Source organism: Haemaphysalis longicornis, unplaced genomic scaffold (genome assembly GCF_048455015.1).
Source record: "Haemaphysalis longicornis isolate Haplotype H1 unplaced genomic scaffold, Haemaphysalis longicornis Haplotype H1 scaffold_2, whole genome shotgun sequence".
Taxonomy (NCBI): domain Eukaryota; kingdom Metazoa; phylum Arthropoda; class Arachnida; order Ixodida; family Ixodidae; genus Haemaphysalis; species Haemaphysalis longicornis.
The window spans coordinates 40,030,432-40,053,610 of NW_027526295.1; positions in this window are offsets into that span (position 1 = coordinate 40,030,432).

Here is a 23,179-nt window from a genome sequence, read left to right on the forward strand (position 1 = left end):
TGCATTACAAATAGCTTCTCCTAATGTCGCCCATATACGGTACCTATATATATTGGAGACTGAAATTCTGGACTAGTGATAATGCGTCGCCCCTGAAAAAACCTGATTTGTGGGCAAACATAATTACTCCAACGTTTTTTACTACTAAAGCATTCGCAAATTTTGCTAGAGTTTGCAAAAAAAGTGAGTGTATAATTAGGTAATAAAACAACTAACTTTTGACGAAAACGTTTTGGGAAATCCTCTATAGTATCGGTATTTTAACTGAAGGAAAAAAAAGAATTCAGCTGAAATAAAGTTATACAGCTACTGTGTAAAGCTACAGAGCACCCGCGAAATGTTAGACGACGAAACATTTGGTCATGCGCAGAATTCTCAGTTTTGTTGATTTTAAAACGCAAATTTTGTGTCGTGTTCAATTATGATGTAGTTGCGCTCGCTATGCATTCAACCACTCCTATGCAGAGAAATAGAATACCAGCCATGCGAGGCCTACGTCGCATCTCTCCAATTAGCGCTCGATGGAAACTGACTGAGGTTTCCGCGTCTGGTCCAAGATTCGCGCTCAAGATTTCCCCTACTGCGACTGTCCTGTAACAGGCCAATAACGAAGCTAGGCGTTTATTGGGAAAGATAGATTTATTTGTGAATTCTGTGCAGGACTATTACGACTAGTTTTAAGGCAGCCCCAAATGTAACGAAGTTTAGTGAAGGTATACTTTGCAATTCACTAAAGAATGAGTTTTACGACTATGAAGTAAAGCAACACAGCTTTGTTATAAATAGGCTTCGAAGTTGAAGTAAAATTTCCCATAGTTCGGGATCTAAAGCTGGAACCAGCAAATTTGAACCAGATTTTTCTAAATCGGTTTCCCGAAACAGGGCCTACAGTTCTTCTCCGCACCTTTCAAATCATTTTTATTTGCCTGTCGCATAAGCAAGCGCTAGCCAGATGATCAGATGATAAGCTTAGTTGGTGTAATGGGCGTCATAGATAGGATCTGGTACCGGGCTTAAATTTGTGGCTCGGAAAGGCATAACTTCTACCACTTGTTATATACGGTGGTCAAACGAACTTTCGAGTAGCTTTTTCCCGGCAGGTAAATTTTTATTATTTCCACTCTTGGAGAAGTGGGGGGGGAGGAGGGGGGAGCGGAGTTGAATGCCGGGTCTGCCCGCTAACAGCTACCTACATGGGCACAACTACACCGTGGACCCCAAAAAGCTCGTAATTAAAATGCAAGAAACAAGTTGTACGGGCCGTGACATACGGTCGCGACACTGCAGTTGATACCCGGCCCTCCAACGTGGTGACGAGTCAGCTATTAGGTGAAGTAGCATTGGCCAGTCCCAGCCATTTAGGTGCTTCGAGCAATTTGCTTTTTTGTGAGGTGGTCATGACTGCATTTTCAGCACGGTAGAAGAGGTTCTACTTGGTACTGGGGCGACGGGTATTTTATCAAAAATAACCTGTAGTATTTAACGACGGCTATAGTGCCCTTAGCAACACATGGCGCTATGGTACATCATTCCAGCGGGGCTAGAGCCTCAAAGTAATCGTAGAAATTGTTGATCTGCCTGTCCTTAAAAACCGGACTGTCCTGACGCGTATCGGCTCAGGGCCAAACCAGCGCGGTGGAATTCCAGAAGTCACTTGGGCTACTACAACCCAGCAATCTCTCGGTGAGAGGGTCGGCCACGCGGTGAAGCGACCACTAACAGGCATAGTGGTTTCACGAAGGAGCGCACCAGAATATACTATTATACCGATTGTCAATGTTAGGTCATTTTACTGGCGTCCGGGCTGGAAGTCATCACACCGTCTACATCGCTATTTGTTATTAACGACGCCACCTACTTGACCGCATTTACTAAATTCTTGTGCTGCTGAGCCCAAGGACGAGGGGCCAATTCCCGACCGCAGCGACCGTTTTTCTAATGAAAGCAAAAAGCGAAAACGCCCGTGGCTTCGATATTTCGGCGCACATTATAGATCCCCAGGTGTTCTAAATTATTCCTGAACCTTACACTACGGGGCACCTCATCGTCTGTTTAGCGTCGGCGCGTTAAAAATTGCAATCAATCTTCGAGACCGCATATTAGCCGTGGCCAGTGTGCCTAGCGCACTGTTAAGGCGACTAGTAAGAAGCCCCATCCATACATGGTAGGTACAGGATACTCCGTAAGACAATTTTCACATCGAGGAGAAGGAAACAGAACGCACGTTCTACATTTCATCCGGCTACAAAAGCAAGTGGCTTGCATTCGGTACTATACAGCTTCCTAAGAGCCAATGGGAACACCACTTTGAGTCCTTTCTCAGCCACACAGCAGCGCAAAAGCTGCGCACCGGCGGGGAACTCCTGAGGCCACACCTGCAGGCATAAGAGCAGGGCTCGGTACCGGCCATGCTTTCTACGACCATAACAATGCGTGAAACGTCATAGCGACTAACTGAGATCACTTGTTCGCGCTTACACTGCTGTCCACGCCTCTTCAGATTCACAATCCGGACCTGTGTAACTTATAGAAGCGACCGAGACCGCTTATTCCACCGAAAAACCAGCAGCAGCCTGGGGACAGCTGAGTGCCGGAAGGGTGTTGTAACCCGAGCTGTACGGGAAATCTTGAGAGCAGCTGCGGAGAACTCCTCAGTATCACAAATATCTCGGCTTCAACGTGTTTTGTTTCTAAACTAAAACTCCAGTGATAACTACAAATTCAAAGTCTGGGACGACACCCCAGCTTCTGCTCACTTTCAAACAAACTTCTAAAGGTTGCGAGCTTACTGAGATGACAACTACGACAAAACCTTGCTAGCACAGACGAGGGAAGGAAAAACTGTTTTCGAGCAGGAGCTGATGTTGGGGCGCCGGCATTGAGAGTGACTTTCTATTCAGGAAACGAAGGAAGGAAGGAGGGAAAGTAGAAGAGAGGAACGTTTTTTTGGTGTTGGCTTGATGTCCGGGCCCGCTCCAGCAGTCGGAGAAAGTCCCACAGATCGACGCTGGTCAGCTGCTCCACCCAACCCTTATACACATGGTTGGGATTAGTGATGAGAGTATGAGTCGGCTGGCACTCCGATCCCTCATATCGGCTAGTACGACGTTTTGTGTCGCTACCACTTCAATATCCGTTGGACACCGGAGGGGTCCTGAAAAGAACAGAAGCTCCAGCTGGCGCGGCGTGGGTAGTCTCTGTAACGTGCTATGGGGATGTAAATTGGTTTGTACGCATATTTAAGTGGTTTCTTCGTCGTGCGTTAGCTATGATGGGGTTGGTAGAAAAGTGACGGCCCTCGTTGTTGTATTGTGCTAAAAGTTGTGTATGTGTGAAGTGTGGCCCTGGTTTTGTGGTCGTGGTGACGGTCCAAAGAAACGGCCGATTGTCAGCACGCGAAGTGCACCGTGCCCCCTCGTTTTCTTCGAGGCACTCGCGGCTTGTTAACAAGATCATTTGGAGTTGTGATAACGTTTTCACGTGTCGCAGAAGTTTCAGTGCACGTTGGGAGATGTGGCCATTCAAAAACATATAATGGATGTAGCGGGAAATGTTGCCTGCATAGTTCCGGAAAGTGTGTGTCGTGTGGTGTCGAGTGCATTGTATGTTATTTGGATGTGAACTACGGATAGGGCCTCTCCGCCCCGCTACACAGGGGTCTTGAAGATCCCACAAACAGATACGGGTGCGTTGCATGTGGGTGCCCTATCCGTAACCTAACCATGGCGACTTCTGTGTATCTGTTGCGTGTGTCATGGGTTAATGGTCCCAAGTATTGTTTTACTACGTGTATTTTGTTGTCTATTTAGTCCAGTGTGTTTGCCATGTTTTACGACACGGTCATCTCACGTGTGGTTTGAGGTCAGTGTAGGGTACTGCTCTATATCTTTTGTGTTTTGAGTGCCGCAGCCAATGCACTATTATCTGCCACCTGCTTTCTACTTACCCCAATTTCTAGTTATCCCACAGCAAGCAGAGAACTAGTTGAAGTTTTTTTGGCATACAGCATACTCAGACATGATGGTGTTAGGAACCACATGAACTTCGTGGTTTTTTCTGTGTTTGTGAGATGACAGTGCACGAACAACACCGAATGAGCCTGTATCAATGATGTACTTGGAAATCTCGTTTTTAAGAATGTATTGCGCAATGAGTAAAATCACATATGCTCCTGCTGAAAAAAATGTTATTTTGAAGCTGTTATTTTAGGGCGCACCCTTTTGGCGGCCGTTTCTAGGCTCAGCAGCGTCACCGTCCTAACTGAGTGAATGATGACAAGACGGCGGATGGAAGAAATGCTGTGCCCGAGGACGCGGGTTCGATTCCCGCCAGCGGTAGCCGTTTTCCTGGTGGAAGAAACATCCCCCTCGCGAGGGTCACGATCAAATGCAGAGAATTTCTGGGGGCGTACGACGTTAAGTAGTTTGCGTGACGTTAATGTTGTTGCACTTGTGGCAACTGCTGACGAGATACCGCGGCGATGAGTGCGTTCCAGCCTCGCCGACAGCCCCCTTTATCACGCCACGATCGCGCCACACGCGCGCGATGCTGACGTCACGACCACGCCGCAGATGTTGATCCCGCGACGCGCGCGCCCCCACCTGTTGGGCGCGAACCGACCGCGGAGAGAGCCCGCGAAGCGAGCGGAGAGTAGGCGAGGAGGAGCGGGGCTGACGAGATAGGCGGCGATGAGCGCGTTCCAGCCTCGCCGACAACCGCCTTTATCACGCCACGATCGCGCCGACAGGGCGCACCTGCGAGCGATGCGGACAACTACGGACGCCAAGAACGGGTGACATCGTGAGGTAAAGAAATGCTCTGCATTTAAAATTTGCGGCAGTAGGTTTGGAGTAAGTTATGATTGTGAGAAATTCCTCGCCCGTTGTGGCAGGAAGAGCGATGGTTGCTCCCAAGGCGCGGCGATGGATATGGTGAGAATGATTACGCCTGCCAGTTCCATGACTTTGCAGCAGCCGACGCAGGCTGCATGTGTTTTCTGATTGGGCACGACAATGTGTCTGTGTGTTGCGTTCACGCAAAGTGGTGAGGGTGTTTATGAATAATGCGTGCTCGCGCCATCTGCCGCTTTTTGTGGAAAACTTGATGCATATTCAGGGGTACGGGTGCCACGCGGATATGTTGTCGAATGTGTCATGGAATTCTAATCTTGTTTTGTCATGGTGCGACTTCAGAGCTGTACTTGCTGTATCTGAGATGCATGGCTGGCCTCTTCTATCTCTCCCATGTGTTGTGCACCCGTAGTTGCTGAAGGATCTTGGCTTCCGCTCAGATTGGAAGACGTACAGCCGTCTTGTAGGCCTGGTGTATAGCGGTGTTGGGGTTTTTCAGTTCCGGTGGAATGAGCTCCATGTGTGGCGCGCAATCCGCTAAGCTGTTACTGAGAATGGCTTGGACGATGTATGTAGTGCCATATGTGTGAAGTCTGACGTGACGATTTGATACGTGGTAGTTCATGTGGATAAGTGCGCGTTCTAATTCGGGAAGGTCCTTGTAAGCAGGATTCGTCTTTAGGTATTTTGAAGCGCAATATCTTAAGTTCAGAATATTCAGGACGGGGCTATTGTTTATATAGCTCTGGTTTTGGCGTTCCGTGTGTGGTCTCGCAGTTATTTCTTTTACTTTCTGATTGTAAGTAATGCGATTTTTTGTGGAGCGCACTCCAGCTTTAAGCATTGAACAAGGCGTTTGGTGCTGTTGTCATTTTCAGCACGTCTTGCTGAACCGTTATTGAGCCAGTGGCTGTTCCAAGAGAGGTTGTCAGCATAGAATGTATATCAAAGATGTGAAATATCTTGGAGCTGAGGTGCTAGGCCCTTCAAGGCAAGTTTAAAGAGGAAGGTTGAAATAGTGGATAATTGAGATGCTTTTGTGAGAATGGCTGGAAAAGTGTCATTGCGGAGATGGCCGATGCACGTGCTGGCGGTTCGGTTGGTGAAGACTGTCGCAACGTAGTTTTGTAGTCTGTGCTTGTAGTTGGTACTAGCGCGAGCACGCAGGACATCTCTGTGCGTGACATTATCTAATGCCCATTTTATGTCAAGCTCAACAATGAAATATTTAGGTTTGTTTGATAGCTCCTAAAGTATGTCTTTAAGCTGCAACATGTTTTCATTAGAGAGATGCGGCCTAAATAGGAACGTGTTGGTCGGAGAATAGTTGGACTTTATTCAATGTTCGAACTGATTATGAAAAACTTTATGAAGTTTCCCAGGCACGGCGTAAGTTTGATAACTTAGTGGAGGGGTTTTGAGTGTGAAGAGTTCATCTGGTTGGTGGATCAGCATGATGTCCGCGTGTTTTCATTGCGGTCGGAAAGTTCCGTTAATGCAATTTTCATTCATGTATGCGAGCAGACTTTCGACAGCGATTGCGACCACAATGCTTTGAAGTTTGTAACAGATCTTGTCCTGCCTGGTGTGGCGTTTTTTGTAAAACCGTGTACGCGTCGTCATTTTCCTTTCTGGTGAACAGCGTTTTGACTTCCATGTTGCCTTTATCATTGTACTGTAGTGGCTACTGGTCTGCCGTAGCCTAAGCATTGAATAGTTTCTTAAGCTCCTGCAGGAGGTCTTAATCAGCTCCGGGATGGATATGTATTATTTCTTTTCGTTTGTGTGCAGTCGCTGCTACTTGTTTTTTGGAGCTCACATGTAAACGCACAAAAGTGTGAAGTTTTCCTCGTGGAGATGGTTATAAGGAATTCATTGAAAAATTGTGTCCAAGCTTACTATCTCAGTTTTCAAGCACATTTTTCCGCTTTTCTTGCTCACTGGGACGTAGTTTGCAATTGTGTGCAAAGCATGTGAAAACAATAGGAAACTCCGCCACACAGTTGCCGTCGTGTTGTATCAACATGTTAAAACGGTTTCGTTCAGAATTTGTTTCGCCGCGGAACAAAGTAACCGTCCAACTGCTGCAAACCGGCATCAATGTGCTTGGCATTCTGTTCAAAGAATTAGAAGCTTCTGAAGATGTGCTCGGCCTAGCCACAAATAAAGTAAACAAGCGTGTATCAACATGGTATGAATATTCCACATACAGAAACCAGAATCTGTGTAGAAAAATCCAACCGCTCATTCCGCTCGAGGCATTATGCAGCAGCCGCAAAGCAGAAAGGCTCACGCGGCTGGATCACGAAGGACGCTATGTGCGATGCGCGTAGTGCGGTCCCGTGACTGATTTAACGTGTGCTAGCGCAGAAGGGGCAGCCACTGGATGGGGATGGGTTTCCGGTGGGCTTTTTGTGAAGAATGCGTTTATTCTGATCCATGTTGATGGTAGTAACAAAGGATATCTTAATTGCAACCAGTCTAGAGCTGGGCTGAGCCAGCGCTCATCTCGAGACGTGAGCGAAGTGGAGTCCAGGCAACAGCACCACTTCACGCAAACATTCAAGCCACGTTTCGCCAATCCCACTTGATATGCCTACTGCTACTACAGATGCCACATAGCAACCCCTGATATTTCACAGCGTAGCTATATGTGGATATTTCCCCAACTCCCCGTTAGGGGAAGCCGCTTTACTTGCCTCCGTGCCTTGTTTTTCTCCGCGTCATCACAGAAGCCTCTATTATATGTTTTGTAGCACTCCCCACTCCTGAATCCTCTTAAAGAAGTCGCGAAAACCCTCATAAGGTTGGGAGCACCGTTATCAGCAGTTTTACTTTGAGCTTGCTCTGGGACGAACATGCGTCGTTTGGCTACAGGATGAGCAGGAAATTAAGTAGCGTCGGTGAGCACAGAAGCGTGAATAACCGCGGAAACAACGAAAAGCCGCTGCTGCATAACGTGCAGCAGCCTCAACTCCGGCATCTAATTACACCCTCTCCAGTAGCTGCAAATTCCTCCCGGATCAAGTGCAACTTGCGCCCTTTGAAAGACCATGTGAACCAGAAACGATAGAATACAAATTCGCTATAGCAAAACCCCACCTACACAAAATGTACCATGGCTACAAATTCTTTTGTGCCTACTTCCAACATGACTGCAGGAGTCGCGTTTTGGCCAGTGCTGTTGCCGCCCAATCTGCTGTGCTTCCTGAGAGGCGTCTTGGCCGGCGTCTTTCACGCTTAGTCCCTTGCACATGGCCTGTTGTTTCTTTACGCGGTCATACGAGAGGGAGAATGGACAACGTGCGGGCAGGCTTCACGCACTGACCGTTGACATGCCCGTTCTGCTGGAAGGAAGCTTCAACGCGGACGCCTTACAGCCAGATGTGAACTGACTGCTTTCTTCAGTTGTGTGGTGGTTGGGTTGCTGTATCGCACAGCAAGTAAGATGCCTACGGTGCGGAAGGCAAGCGTAAAGCCCCATCTTCGTCCATAGAATGAAACTGTAGTCTTGCAAGTTTTTTTCTGGTAATTAGGTATGATGTAGGCGCGATAGGTAAGTACAAGCAAATGCGCCTTGTTTGATGCAATCCTTACCCTGCGCCAAGCTTCGCGGGTCATCCTTGTTCAGAGAGTATTAGGGCACTGTTTTTTCCCCGAGCACAGGGCAACAACTAAGCCCCATTATAGTATCGTTATATTGTACGTTGCTACTCATCACTTAGCCATCAACTTGAGCGACGCCGGTAAAGACCTACTCTAATCAAAAGCCACCTGCAATCGCCCTGCTTGCGCCTGCAACCGCTGGCACACCATCTATACTCCATGATAGATGCGCCATTTTGACTATCATTGGAGTTCACATCCTGCATCCAGCCCATGCATGCCAAGGCCAATCATCCCTTGGATACTATCAGCTAGACACAATTTTGATGACCTTTCAACGAGTAAGCAGGAACTTCTCCCGTGCTCTTTCTGTCAACAAAATGGCTTAGAGGACGGCCATCGTCAGCGAGCTATCGTCAGCGAACTTCCTGGGAACGGGGAAGTTAACCACTGCAGCAATCTTGTCTGGGTGGTGCCGAATCCCGTCGTGGATGACGACGTGTACGAGAACTTTTATGATTCGAGAGGCAAAACGGCACTTTTTGGTGTTGAGCTGAAGGCCGTCATTGGAAAGGCATGTCAGTACCTCGTCCAGCCGTTGGAGGGGTTCAAGAAAGGTTGAAGAAAAAATAACGATATCATCGAGGTAACATAGGCACATGATTGACAATCCAGCGCGCAAAAACACGGCACAAAAAAGAACGAGAGTCTGTCCTGTCTAACTCTCGTTCTTTTTTGTGCCGTGTTTTTGCGCGCTGGATTGTCAATCATGAACATTCACCAACTCGCCCAAATCACAGTCCTGTTAAACTATAGGCACGTTTTCGTTAGGCCCGGAGAACAGTGTCGATCATCCGCTCAAAAGTTGCTGGGGCGTTACATAGCCTGAAGGGTATCACATTAAACTGCTACATTCCGTGAGGGGTGGCGAACGCTGTCTTTTCTTTATCCTCCTCCTGCAATAGAATTTGCCAATAACTAGGTCGGAGATCAATACTGGAAAAATATTTTGCTCCTTGTAAACAGTCTAAGGCATCATCGATTCGAGGCATCCGATAAACATCTTTTCGTGTGATTTGGTTCAGTTCGCGGTAATACATAATCGAACGGGTCCGCCTTTTTTCTTCACTAAGACCACACGAAATAACCAAAGACTGTTAGATGGACGAATAATTTTGTGCTCTAGCATGTCGGCGACGTTTTCATTGATCACTTTCCGCTCCGAAGAAGAGACGTGGTAAGGCGGGCGGCGAATGATCTGTGACCCGTCTGTTGCAATTCGATGAGTGGCTACGGATGTTTGACCGAACGTGGTACTCTGAGAATCGAATAGTGATTTGTGCCTTTCTTGGACGTCCAGCAACGAATTAGCATGTTCCGGGGTGAGGTCGGTGCTGATAGTGACGGAAAAAGCAGGTCGTGGTGGGTCAGAGGGCGATGTCGACACTGAAGGGATACAGCAGAGGGGAACAACAGAGACAGCTTTAGATTGAGCAGTGGTAGCGATAGCAGTGCCTTTCCGTAAGAGGATTGCCTCAGGGCTAGTGTTCTTGGCAAGGAGCGCGGCAAACCCTTCCGCAAAGCGCACCACACAGGTGGCTATTACGATGCCTCGTGGGAGAAGCCGAGAGCGGGGCACGATGAGCACGTCACCATCAGAACACTTGCCACCACGAACAAAAATTGTCATCTCATATCCAGGGCTCAGAAGGTAATCCGCACTATCCACCAAGCACTGCTCTTGGACATCCGAAATGTTCATACGGTCTGTAGCGGTTATTTCAATGTCCAGGTACTGGCAGCAGATGACAGCGGAGGCGGATGAGAGAAAGTCCCACCCTAAAATGAGTTCTTGAGAGCAACTGGACAAGACCGCGCAATGGACGAGGTGTCGAATCCCCTGAATCAATACACGTACGGTGCAGTATCCGGATGCCTCGAACACAACTTGGTTAGCACCGCACAAAGTAGGTCCAGTATAAGAGGTTCTCAATTTCCTGAGCCGCGAACACAAATTTTCACTAATGACTGATATACTGGCTCCAGTGTTTATGAGGTCATCAACATCAAATCCTTCCACTTGTATGTGCAATGTACTCGACGGTTGCGCTGGAGGAGTGTTTGCCTTTTCGACGAATGCAGGTTTCCTCCGAAAAACTGCAGGCTGGAGTTTTGCGGATGGTGGCCGAAGGCGTGAGACGCAGGGCAAAGAGGTGATACAGAGCGGCGATATGGAGAGGGCGATCGCCGCCGTGAAGGACGGTCACGCTGAGCCGTGTCAAAAGGGGATGGTGGTGGGGAGGACTGGATGAGGGGGTGAAACAGGTGCGGTGTACCGGGTCCCATAAGAAAAGGTCACGTCGCGTGAACTGGTGCATACCCTCGTCACTCGTCCACCTGACGTCACCTGCAGAAACGGGCAATGTGTCCCCGAATCCCGCAGTAATAACAGACAGGGTGATCGGTCGAGAAAGCCTTGCGGGGGGGTTGCATGTTGACGTAATAATAGTTCGGTGACGTAGGTGCTGGAGAGATCGGTGTTAAGTGCTCATGCGCCAGCGAAGCTTCTTGTTGTAAGGGTGGCTTTAAGGCGATCACGGATAACGACAGAGCGGGTCTGGTAGGAATAGGAGACGACGTTGGTAACCGGCTGCTCATGGATACCAACTCCTTCTTGACAAGGTCGCGCCACTGAGGTCCATCCTTCTGAACGAGATCCCGTGGAAGGGTAGGCTGGTCATGGAGCTGCAGCTCTTAACAGATGATGTCGCGGAATATAGCCCGTCATTCCAAGTATTCTTGTGGATGAGTAGCCTGGGTGTCCTGTGGCAAGCGAATCGACTGCAGTTTCTCGAGGCGTTGAGAAGTTTCGCGCACATCGCTGATGCTTTTAGGATGTTGAGTGACCGATCCATTGAATGCAAATGAAGAGATGCCTTGAGAAGGAGGCGTAGCTTGTCGGCCTCTGGGATGTTTTCGTCAACGCGGCGACACAGGGCAAGGACGTCCTCGATGTATGAGGCATACGTATCGTCAGTGTGTTGAATACGACCAGACAGCTTCCTTTTGGTCACGTCCGAACGATTGGTTGGAGAGAAGGAGGCCTTACGCAGCTTCTGGACAAAGCTGGCCCAGTCGTCAATGTCGGCTTCATTGTTAAAAAACCATGTTTCTGCAGCTTATTTTAGAGAAAAAGATACGTTCTGGAGCTTGGCCGTATCATCCCAGTGGTTGAATGCACTCACTCGAACGTAGGTGTCGAGCGAGTCATCGACGTCCTCACCGCGGAAACCGTAGCAAAACGGTGGGTCACGCTGCCGGGTGGTCACAGCAAACGCAGGAGGCGCAGCAGCAGCGCCAGTGGGGTTGCTCCCGGTTTCACGCTGCATGGCTTGATCCAGTGAACGGCGACCTGAACGGATGTCTTGGGGTGCAATCAGAAGGCGTAGAGGACAGGATCGAGGTCGACCTCCACCACTTGAGAGGGCCTTAAGGGACAGGTGCAGGAGGACGTTTTTAGGGAAGCGTTGCCACCGCCACGGACTTGGAACCAGCCTTCAATGAAGATTATCTTCGCAAGAGGAGGGTTGGTAGGATGGTGATGACGATGATTATGAGGGGAAGAAGAAGAAGCACAGGATGGTGCCCACAACGTACGAGTCGGTCACTGTAAATAAGACGCGATGATCAGGAGGTCTTCCTGTGGAAGACCTGTCTCAGGTCGAAACGTTTGAAATAAAGTATCCGAAGAGCGTACTTTTACGTTGTGTATATATATATATATATATATACATATATATGTATATATATGTAACGCAGGAGGCATGGCGTCCGTCGAACCAACACCTTTATTAACAACTTCTTCTTCATCGTCCACTACTATCGCACCGCACCGTCTCTTGGTGGCTAATCTCCCATTGCGGCCAACTGCCCTGCACCATCCATCTGCGGGACGTCACACGCTTCCCCCTCCCCCCGAGAGAGTGTTTGGTGTAGGGGCGGATAATATCGTCTTAGCCTCCCCACATGGACAATGTCAGTCTGACGACCGAGTGGAGCCACGCTGCGGTCGATCTCGTAGTTTACCGCAGAGATCTTGCGTAGGACAGTATACGGCCCTTCCATTATCGCGCAGAGTTTGCCGCGGTTGGGATGCCAGGGTGACTCATATAACACACAGTCTCCCACCTGGAGCTCTGACGGAAGAAACTTCTTGTCGTAGATGAGCTTATTCTTCTCGTGATACGCCAGGGAATTGCGGACTGCGTTTGCGCGAGCTTCTTGCAGGGTTTCGGCAGTGTTGGAGAGGAGACAGGGGTATGATGGTGTACCATACATGAGAAAACATGGTGGGTAGCCGGTGACTTCATGAGGTGTCCTGTTGTACTCATCGACAACCTCTGGAAGAAGGCGTGTCCATGGTTTTCGCGGTTCGTCGTTGATTTTGCAGCGGAGGCGAGTAACTATGGATTGATTAGTGCGCTCGTTTAGGCCATTACACTGCGGTCGTTGAGAAGTTGTGAAAAGCTGATGAATGTTGTTGTGTTTGAGGAACTGCTTGAATTTGCCTGCGGTGAATCCTGTTCCGCGGTCGGAGAGGAACTTCCGAGGCTTTCCAGCAATGAAGATGCTCTTCAGGCAGGAAATGTACGCATCGCACGTCTCATTTCGGTGCGCAAAAGCCCAAACATAACGAGTGGCATGATCAACGGCCAAGTGAATGAACCTTTTTGGAGAACCGTAGTTCGCAAAACCTCCGATGGTATCCATGGCCAGAAGATCAAATGGTTGTTCAGCTGGTGGTAGGGACTCCAAAGATCCGAAACGCTTGGTCTTCGTCTTCTTGCAGCGCTGACAAGTGTCACAGTGGCGAATGTATTTTGAGACGTCGGTGATGATGTCAGGCCAATAATATTGTGGAGACAAAAGTCGCAATGTCTTCTTGACTCCAACGTGACCAAAAGCGTCATGAGCCTTCTGAAGAAGAGAAGATCGCAGAGCGGCAGGAACGTAGACTTTTCGAATCCCTCTACGCGTCACTATGGCCATTCCGTTCTCAATGACGTGCTTGCAAGGCGGTTTGTCGTTGGGATGATCTTGCAGTTGCTCAGCTGATAGAAGCTGAATAATCGGGTTTCGCGATAGTGCATCAGCTTCGATGTTGTCAGTGCCCTTTTGGTGCTTGATATTGACATCGTACATGGAGAGCTTCAAGGACCATCGAAACAGACGGCCTCGCGGATTCTTGATGTTTTTAAGCCACTGTAGCGCAGCGTGATCGGTAACCACCGTAAAAGGTTTTCCATGCAGATAGCAGTGCCATTTCTCGATAGCGTCAATAATTGCCAAGCATTCAAGCTCTGTGATGGCGTAATTGACTTCGTGCTTGAGCAGCTTGCGTGAGTGGTAGGCGACTGGGTGCTCCCGGCCTTCTTCATCAGCCTGCTTCAAAACGGCGCCGATACCTTTGCTGGACGCATCACAGTACAGCACACAAGGTTTCGAGGCATCGTAGATGGCAAGAACCGGCTCTTCCGTGACACATTTCTTCAGCTTAGCGAAAGCCAGTTGGCAGTCAGTGTCCCACTTCCACGTAGCGTCTTTGCTGAGGAGGCACGTCAGTGGATGGGCAATTTCACTGAAGTGAGCGATGTACCGACGGTAAACATTCACGGTACCGAGAAAACGCTGCAGCTCTTTCGGGCGCGATGGTGTGGGAAAACGCAAAATCGCCTCCACGTTGCTTCGTTTCGGAGTGACTGCGCCATTTGAAACCCTGTGTCCCAGGTACTCAATGGATGTTTGTGCGAACTGACATTTCTTCATTTTGAGCCTGACGCATTCGCTTTTAAAAGCGTTTAGAACGGCGTCGAGATGCTTCAGATGGTCAGAAAACGTGTCAGAATACACCACAATATCATCGAAGTAGTTCGTGACGTGCGCTAAGCGGTGTTTTGCTAGGATGGACTTGACAGCCCGCTCAAAAGTGGCTGGGGCGTTACGGAGACCGAAAGGCATAACAAGCCATTCGTAGTGACCGGTACGTGTCACAAAGGCTGTTTTCGGAATGTCTTCCGGGTGCATCTTGACGTGCCAGTAACCCGACGTGATGTCTAACGTTGAAAAGTACGTCGATTTCCCGAGGGAGTCTAGAACGTCGTCAATGCGAGGGATGGGTTGGTAGTCGGGCACCGTCACAGCGTTCAGTTTGCGGTAATCTATGCAGAAACGTGTGCGCCCTTCTCCCTTTTTCTCTGCCAGAAGTGCCGGGGCAGCGTACGGAGACGTAGACAGCCGTATTACGCCTTGCGTGAGAAGGTCGCTGACTTGTCTGTCCATTTCGAGGCTATCGGCTTCTGAGCATCGATAGGGAGCCCTGTGGATGGGGACGTTGTTTGTGACGGGAATGCGATGCATCTCGCTACTGATACACCCAATGTCAGTTTGTGATTTTGAAAAAATGTTCTCATACTTGTGGAGAAGTTGCTTAAGTGCAGACCTCTGAGTTTCATTTAGGTGGCCCAAATCGGAAGCTTGAGGTTCCTGTACACAAGCATTTTTGCCAGCCGCGTAACGGACTTGTGGGCGTTGGGAGTGGAGGACATCATTTCCTTGGCGTAGGGTCAGGGTGTCGAGGTCTAGAAACAAGTTGAAGAGGCAGGCGCTGTTCAAGCCAAGAAGTAGATTGCTCTTCATTCCTTGCAGAACGTGCGCTTCTATTTCCTTGGAGATTTTTCCGATTCGTACTTTTATATTGACGCGACCCAAAGTTTTGGTAGATGATGTTACTTGATCTACAGTGATGCATGAATCTCTCATTATTTGTAGGCGAAGGGCTGTCAGCACTGCTTCGCTGATACAGGTAATTGTGGCTCCGGTATCAAGAGTAGCGCTGACTGGGTGCCCGTTAATGAGTGCATCAAAGTGAATTAACATAGCTTTGGGTCGCCCTCCTCGTTTCCCTGGTTGGTAGCGAGGGCGGAAATGCTTGCGCGTCGTGGGCATTCATTGTGCCAGTGCATCTGTCGTGGCAAGCCGGCCATGGCGCAATTGCTGCATTCGGACATGGGTGCTCGGCCCGGCGTATTAGGCGGACGCTGATGGGAATTGCCGCTCGGTGCATTGATCTGTGCGTGTCGACCTGGTGGAACGCGGTGCGACTTAGCTCGGTTCATAGCAGCCTCTACTCTAAGCGCAGCTGAAAGCCACGCTGCTGGGGTGGGTGGAGTAAGCCCGGCAAGAGCCATTTCCATTTCAGCAGGAAGGCCGTCGATGAGCCCTGATATAAGGTTTGCGTCCTTTAGTTCAGCGAGGCGTTCCAGACACATTTTTTCATCGTAATACTCCTTGAGGCTCTGGCCCGATTTCAGGCGGCAATGAATGAATGGATCCGCGGAATGGATCCACGGAATGGATCCGCGATGGCTCTTGCGAACCGTTCGGTCATGCATGCAATGAGGTCCTCCCAAGCTGTGCCAGTGTCAAACACCTCGGTAAGGTACCAGCGGAAGGCCTCACCTTCAAGGTAATCGGAGAAATTCAACAACTTGTCTCGCTCGGTCCATGCAGCGGCCGCAGTCTTCACCTCGAAAAGTCGGAGCCACTTGTCAAAGGGAACATCGTCGCTTGCTCCTGAGTACTTGGGGATGGTGATGCCTTTCTTGGATGTTGTCATGATGCGGGGTTGCTCGGTAAATCCTGTCGACTAGTGTAACGCAGGAGACATGGCGTCCGTCGAACCAACACCTTTATTAACAACTTCTTCTTCATCGTCCACTACTATCGCACCGCACCGTCTCTTGGTGGCTAATCTCCCATTCCGGCCAACTGCCCTGCACCATCCATCTGCGGGACGTCACATATATATATATATATATATATATATATATATATATATATATATATATATATTTATATATATATAAATTGTAGTGCGAAAGACGAGCAAGTGGCGCGCAGCCACCATGCGAGCACCAACGAACAACTGATTTGCTACGCGGCCACAACAGTCAGCATTGTCCTTGTGATTGGCGTATGCCCGCTCAAGGGGATTGACCACCTGGTCTGTACAGACGACGACGAGGCAACAAGGTCAGCCACCGCAGCGGCATCGTCATCGGCATGGAGCTCGTGAAGTGCTAGAGACATTCTGCCGGCTGGGCCACCGATCCCTTTGCCACTTCTGAGTGCCCCTCCTTCCTTCCGCTATCAAGGCAATAAACCCGCCTTACATTTTGGTGGAGTGTGCGGATTCCGTCCTCGTCCTGCTCCTCAGCTTCACCCCGCAAGTGGCGCGCAAGCCTGGAGCTGCGGAGTCGCACCCTGCCCTCTACCGCTGAGTCAGCCATGACTACAATTACCCCAATTACGGCGTTCTTCCCGACTCTGCTAAACTCCAAGCTGTTGCCGACTTCCCGAAACCGACTACCGTGAAAGCCCTGCGCAGTTTTGTCGGACTCTGTTCCTACTTCCGACGCTTCGTGCCCAACTTTGCGTCCGTCGTTGCGCCTCTGACGAAGTTGCTCAGCGGAAGTCACGACTTGTTGACCTGGTCCCCTGCTTGCGATGAAGCCTTTGGAACCCTACGCCGCTTACTTACGTCACCTCCCATTTTGCGTCATTTTGACCCTTCCGCGCCCACCGAGCTGCATACCGACGCAAGCGGTTTAGGTCTGGGAGCAGTGCTTGCCCAAAGGAAGGCGGGATTCGACGAGTACGTCGTCGCATACGCGAGCCGCACTCTCACAAAGGCGGAATCTAATTACTCTGTCACAGAGAAAGAGTGTTTGGCCATCGTGTGGGCTATTTCAAAGTTCAGACCTTACCTCTACGGTCGAACTTTCGATGTGGTCACAGACCACCATGCCCTTTGTTGGCTATCGTCGCTGAAGGATCCCTCCGGTCGCCTGGCACGCTGGTCTCTTCGCCTTCAGGAGTATGACATCAGAGTGATATATCGGTCTGGACGCAAGCACAGCGACGCAGATGCTTTATCTCGTTCACCTTTATCCATTACTGCGCCCGAGATTACAGCCATTGATTGCACACAGGCATCTGAACCACTTGAGGACATGGCAGGGCAGCAACGCAGGGACCCTTGGGTATCTTCCATTTTTGACATGATTTCGAACCCTACGGAACGTAGTGCCTCGCGGGCACTGTGACGTCAGGCCGTGCATTTTTCCATTCGTGACGGGCTTCTGTATCGCAGGAATTACCTTCCCGAAGGCCGCAAGTGGTTGTTGGTGATCCCTCGTCACCTGCGCTCTACAATATGTGCTAATTTTCACACGAATGCGCAATTCGCCCACGCAGGTGTCTTTAAGACGTACCAGCGGTTGCGGCTGCGCTACTTTTGGCGAGGAATGTATTCCTTTGTAACAAAGTTCATCAAATCATGCCGAGAATGCCAACGTCGCAAGTCTCCGCCGCAGTCACCAACCGCACCGTTACAGCCTTTGCCCTGCCCCGCGCGCCCTTTCGACCGGGTCGGGATAGACTTATACGGCCCTCTACCCCTGACTGCTGCCGGCAACCGTTGGGTTATTGCCGCCGTCGATTACCTTACGCGATACGCTGAGACTGCCGCGCTACCGGCTGCCACAGCGCGCGAAGTTGCAACCTTCATTTTGCACCATTTCATCCTGCGTCATGGCGCACCACGGGAACTTCTCAGTGACCGGGCCCGTTACTTTTTGTCAGAAGTGGTCGAGGCTCTTCTCAAAGAATGCAACGTCACCCACCGCAGCACTACAGCCTACCATCCCCAGACTAAAGGGTTGACGGAGAGATTTAACCGCACCCTTGGTGATATGCTCGCCAAGTGTGTGTCTGCTGACCACTCTGATTGGGATGCGATTCTCCCCTTCGTGACTTACGCGTATAACACCGCGACGCAGACTACTACAGGGTTCCCGCCCTACTTCCTCCTCTATGGCCGTGAAGCATCCTGCCCTCTCGACACGATTCTACCCTCCGATCCGACGCTTCCGAATACACGCCTGTTTCTCAACTCTGCAGCCACGCTGAGGAGTGTCGTCAGCTTGCTCGCAGATTACCTCCGAAGACCAATTCCACCAAAAACATCGGCGTGACGGTGACAACCCACAAGTGACTTTCTCTCCCGGCTCTCTCGTATGGCTTTGGGTACCCTCCACTACACCTGGACTTTCTAGCAAGCTCCTTTCCAAGTTCCATGGACCGTACCGCGTACTCGAACGAACCTCCTCCGTTAATTACGTTGTGGAGCCGCTCACCCCGTCGCCTGACCTGCGCTGCCGCGGACGCGAAACGGTACACGTGCATCGCCTCAAGCCGTACTACGACCCTTCCGTCGTGACGTGCCCTTAGGTCGCCAGGGTGGCTCCCTTCGTCGTGGGGGTAATTGTAGTGCGAAAGACGAGCAAGTGGCGCGCAGCCACCATGCGAGCACTAACGAACAACTGATTTACTACGCGGCCACAACAGTCAGCATTGTCCTTGTGATTGGCGTATGCCCGCTCAAGGGGATTGACCACCTGGTTTGTACAGACGACGACGAGGCAACAAGGTCAGCCACCGCAGCGGCATCGTCATCGGCATGGAGCTCGTGAAGTGCTCGAGACATTCTGCCGGCTGGGCCACCGATCCGTTTGCCACTTCTGAGTGCCCCTCCTTCCTTCCGCTGTCAAGGCAATAAACCCGCCTTACAATATATATATATATATATAGGGAGCAGTTGAACTTTTGAAGATGGTCGAGAACCCAAGAAAAGAAACATTTGAACAGGGTACAAGCACGATTGCTGCCAACGTTTCAGCAAAAAGACTTGCTTTCATGAGGCCTGACGAACGCAAGTCTTTTTGCAGAAACGTTGGCAACAATCGTGCTTTTACCTTGTTCAAAGTTTTCTTTTCCTACACATATATATATATATTGTAAGGCCGATGATAGGCGAGGCAGACCAGTACGCACAAACCGCTTTATTCGCAGGCCGAGCTGCAAGGCGGCAAGATGGCGACCGAACCAGGTTACCGATGATGATAGTTCGAGAAGGTAGAAGAATCGGTGATGATGAGTATATACAGAGATGAAGAAGCCGTGGCCGCAACCGAGCGCCAGTGAAGATGGCATTCCACTGGGACATTGCATTCAGCGTTCCGACCTTCCACAAACGAGGCTACCACTGGTCTCACAATATACATATATATACATATATATATACATACATATATATATATATATATATAATATATATATATATATATATATATATATATATATATATATATATATATATATATATATATATATATATATATATATATATATATATATATATATATATATATATATATATATATATATATATAAATCTCGGAAAGCAACAAGGAGGATGTGGTACGTCATTAAAACAGATAAATAATTTGGAAAGAAAGAAAGAAAGTGGAGAAAAATTCCCGCTTGTGGGATCCGAACCCACGACCTCCAGAATACCGGTGTGGTGCTATGACCACTACGCTACCGGAGGGGCGATCTTCCCCTCCACTTTCTGGGGTATTTATGTTAGGGTAATTTTGTTTCCTGTGCTTGGGGGTGGTAGCCACTGCCACTCGGACTACTGGGGATGAAGGGGACCTTATTTTTAACCCCCGGGCCATGCCTAGAGTGTCTACGACATGTCGATAGTGGTCGACCAGCGTTGAACCCTCTTAAACTTCCTATGGCACCAAGACTACCAGAACAGAGGCCCTCGCTATGCATGTAGCAAATCAGAAAAGGAAATGAGGGGCAAGTTGAAAATAAGACAGAAATAAGATTCGGCATTCAAGATAACCTCCCCAAGAAATTGTCTTCTGCGCCGACAGACTGACTAGCACTCAGAAAACTCGGTAATGCAGAGCCCCTCGCAATGCATGTAGCGAATCAGAAAAGAAAATGAGGGGCAAGTTGAAAATAAGAAAGAAATAAGAGTTGGAAATCAACAAACCTCTGCAATAAATTGTTTTCTGCGCCGACAGACTGACTAGGACGCAGGAAACCCGCTAATGCAGCCTACCAGCGTCCAAACAGTTCTTAAAATTAAGAAAGATTACTGAAAAACGCATAAGTTCACAAGTGCACGTTTCCTCAGATAAACAGTATTTTTCTCCCGAGGTTGCTCCCATGGGTTGGAGGGTTAGACTGAGACCTGCAACTGCCGAACTGTCCCCATCCAACATAAGGAAGATTCAACAGTGGCAACAGGCAACAGGTGGCAACAGGAAGTGACAACGCATCCTTGCAATTAACGAAGATACTTCTAAATCACTACGTCACTATATTCCATTCCCTCCGCCAGAAAGACGAAATTGTTAGTAACGAGCTAAGCGAAAGAGAATAAGGCCTTATACACAGCTACGAATCCGCAAAGGCATCATCCTTATCCGAAACAAAAGTCCGTAAATTTTCCCGAGTTAATATTCCTAGCAATGACTACACCCGTAAGAATAAAGTTAGCCCCGCTGCCAATGGTTGTTCATTATCTGAGAATGCAAATAAAAATCGCCCGTTTCACGTGATTAACGCGCCAAATACTAAACATTCACCTGCTCACTTTAGAGCCGGTACTAGACAGTCTGCCAACGCAAACGTAAATTTTTACCCCCTTCTGTCAGCTCTCCCCAGGCTAGCAACGCCAAGAAAAATCTTACTGGAAATGTGGTAAACCTCACTAGTATTACCCTGTCACCACATCAGATGAGCGCCCTGTCAAAAGGTCTGAACTTTTGCGCGGCAACTGGCGGTTTCGACGAATTACAACTTTTTAAGGAGACTTCCAGAGTACTTCCATGATTGTCCTCCAACAGACGAAGCGCGAACTGCATTAACTAGCCATAAACACTGGACCCCTCCCACGCAGAGTGATACATGCTTCGACTTGCATATTAAAGCCGTTCATCACGATATACGAGCAGCATACCAAAAACTAATCTCTTTCCGCCGTAACATAACAAACAAGGAAAAGAAAGCCCTGGAGGAACTTGCAGATTGCCCTGAAGTAGTAATCAAACCTGCTGATAAAGGAGGCACCATCGTGATCTTCGACAAAGCTATGTCAACGAGGCTCATAGACAACTATCACAATCTACGTTCTATAGAGTACTCCCTAGTGATCCCACTAATTATTAAAAGCTAATTGTCAAAGATACACTCACTGAGCTTGTTAAAAATCAGGAAATAACTGAAACGACTGCTCGATCTCTTATCCCCTTAAGCCCAGTAGCCGGTAGATTCTACCTTCTCTCTAAGATTCATAAAAATAACCCAGCTCGCCCCATTATTTCTGGCATTGGTACTATAACCGAGAAGCTCTCGCGATATGTCTACTCTCTAATTCGCGACATTCCCCAAAGCTTTTTATGCTGCATTAATGATACAAATGATAATCGCTCGGATATCATGAATATAGAAATTCCTAACTGTTTACTTGTTATCCTGAATGTCGTGTCGCTCTAAACTAGCATTCCGCATGCGGATGGAATCACCGCTGTATCATGTGCATATGAGCGGTCGTAGGGTGACAAACCTATCGATTCTCTCACCCTTGAAACTTTCCTTCACCTGATCCTTGAACTTAACAATTTTGAGTTTGATGGTGTCACTGATGTGCAAGTCAGCGGAACGTCCATGGGAACCAAAATCGGGCCTAACTACGCGAAACTCTTAATGGGATGTCTAGAGTCAAACTTCCTCGCAACAAGAATTTGAAGCCATTGTGCTACAAAAGGTATATGGATGATATATTCATTATATTGCAGCACGGTGAAATGGAACTTCTTTCGTTGATCGAGGGTTTAACCTTGCGCATCCTACTATCTCCCCCTCTCATTCCTACTCTACGCACAGCATACATTTCCTGGATGTTACTGTCACAGTTTCTCAGGGCAGTTTTCAGACTAATAGAAAACATACGGACACGCGCCAGTATTTGCACTTACATAGCAGCCATGTCAGGCACTGCAAGACTGCAATACCTTATAACCAATCTCACCGTTTTAGGCGAATCTGCAAAAGCCAGGCGGATTTTGATTCTAACTGGAGAGAACGTAAAACCGCACTCTTGAATCAAAAATACCCAGAGCAGGTGATCGATGACGCGATCACACGAGCTAACCAGTTGAACCGCACCGACATTCTCCGTAAAAAAGCTCCGAAACCCAATCCACAAACACACCTTGCTATGACCCATTCGGCCTTTTTTTCGTAAGTTGCATCCATACTAAGGAAACATCACAATATCCTTGCTCAAAGTGAATTGCCTAAAACGAATATTTCCAGAGCCGCCACGCGTTGCTTATAGACGCAACGAAAACCTCGGCGACGTTCTCACCAAATCGAGCATGAGCGAGACCACAGACTACTGGTTGGATTCCCTTTAACAAACCACAGTGTAAGGTGTGCCCACAAATGACCACTACACAGCTGGCCACGAGCACAGCATCAAGCTATTATGTTAATGTAAAAGGGAACTTTAACTGTTATTCCGCCAACGTCGTATACCTGCTGGAATGCACCCTCTGCGGCAAACAATACATCGGCCATACTAAAACACGCTTTCGTTTGAGGTTCAACAATCACCGCTATCATGCAAAAACCTGCCATTCTTTGCCTTTATCAAATCATGCTAACACTCCTGGTCATTTTTTGAACAACTGAAAGCCACAATTCTTGCATGTAATTTTAAAACGCATCACGATCGCAAT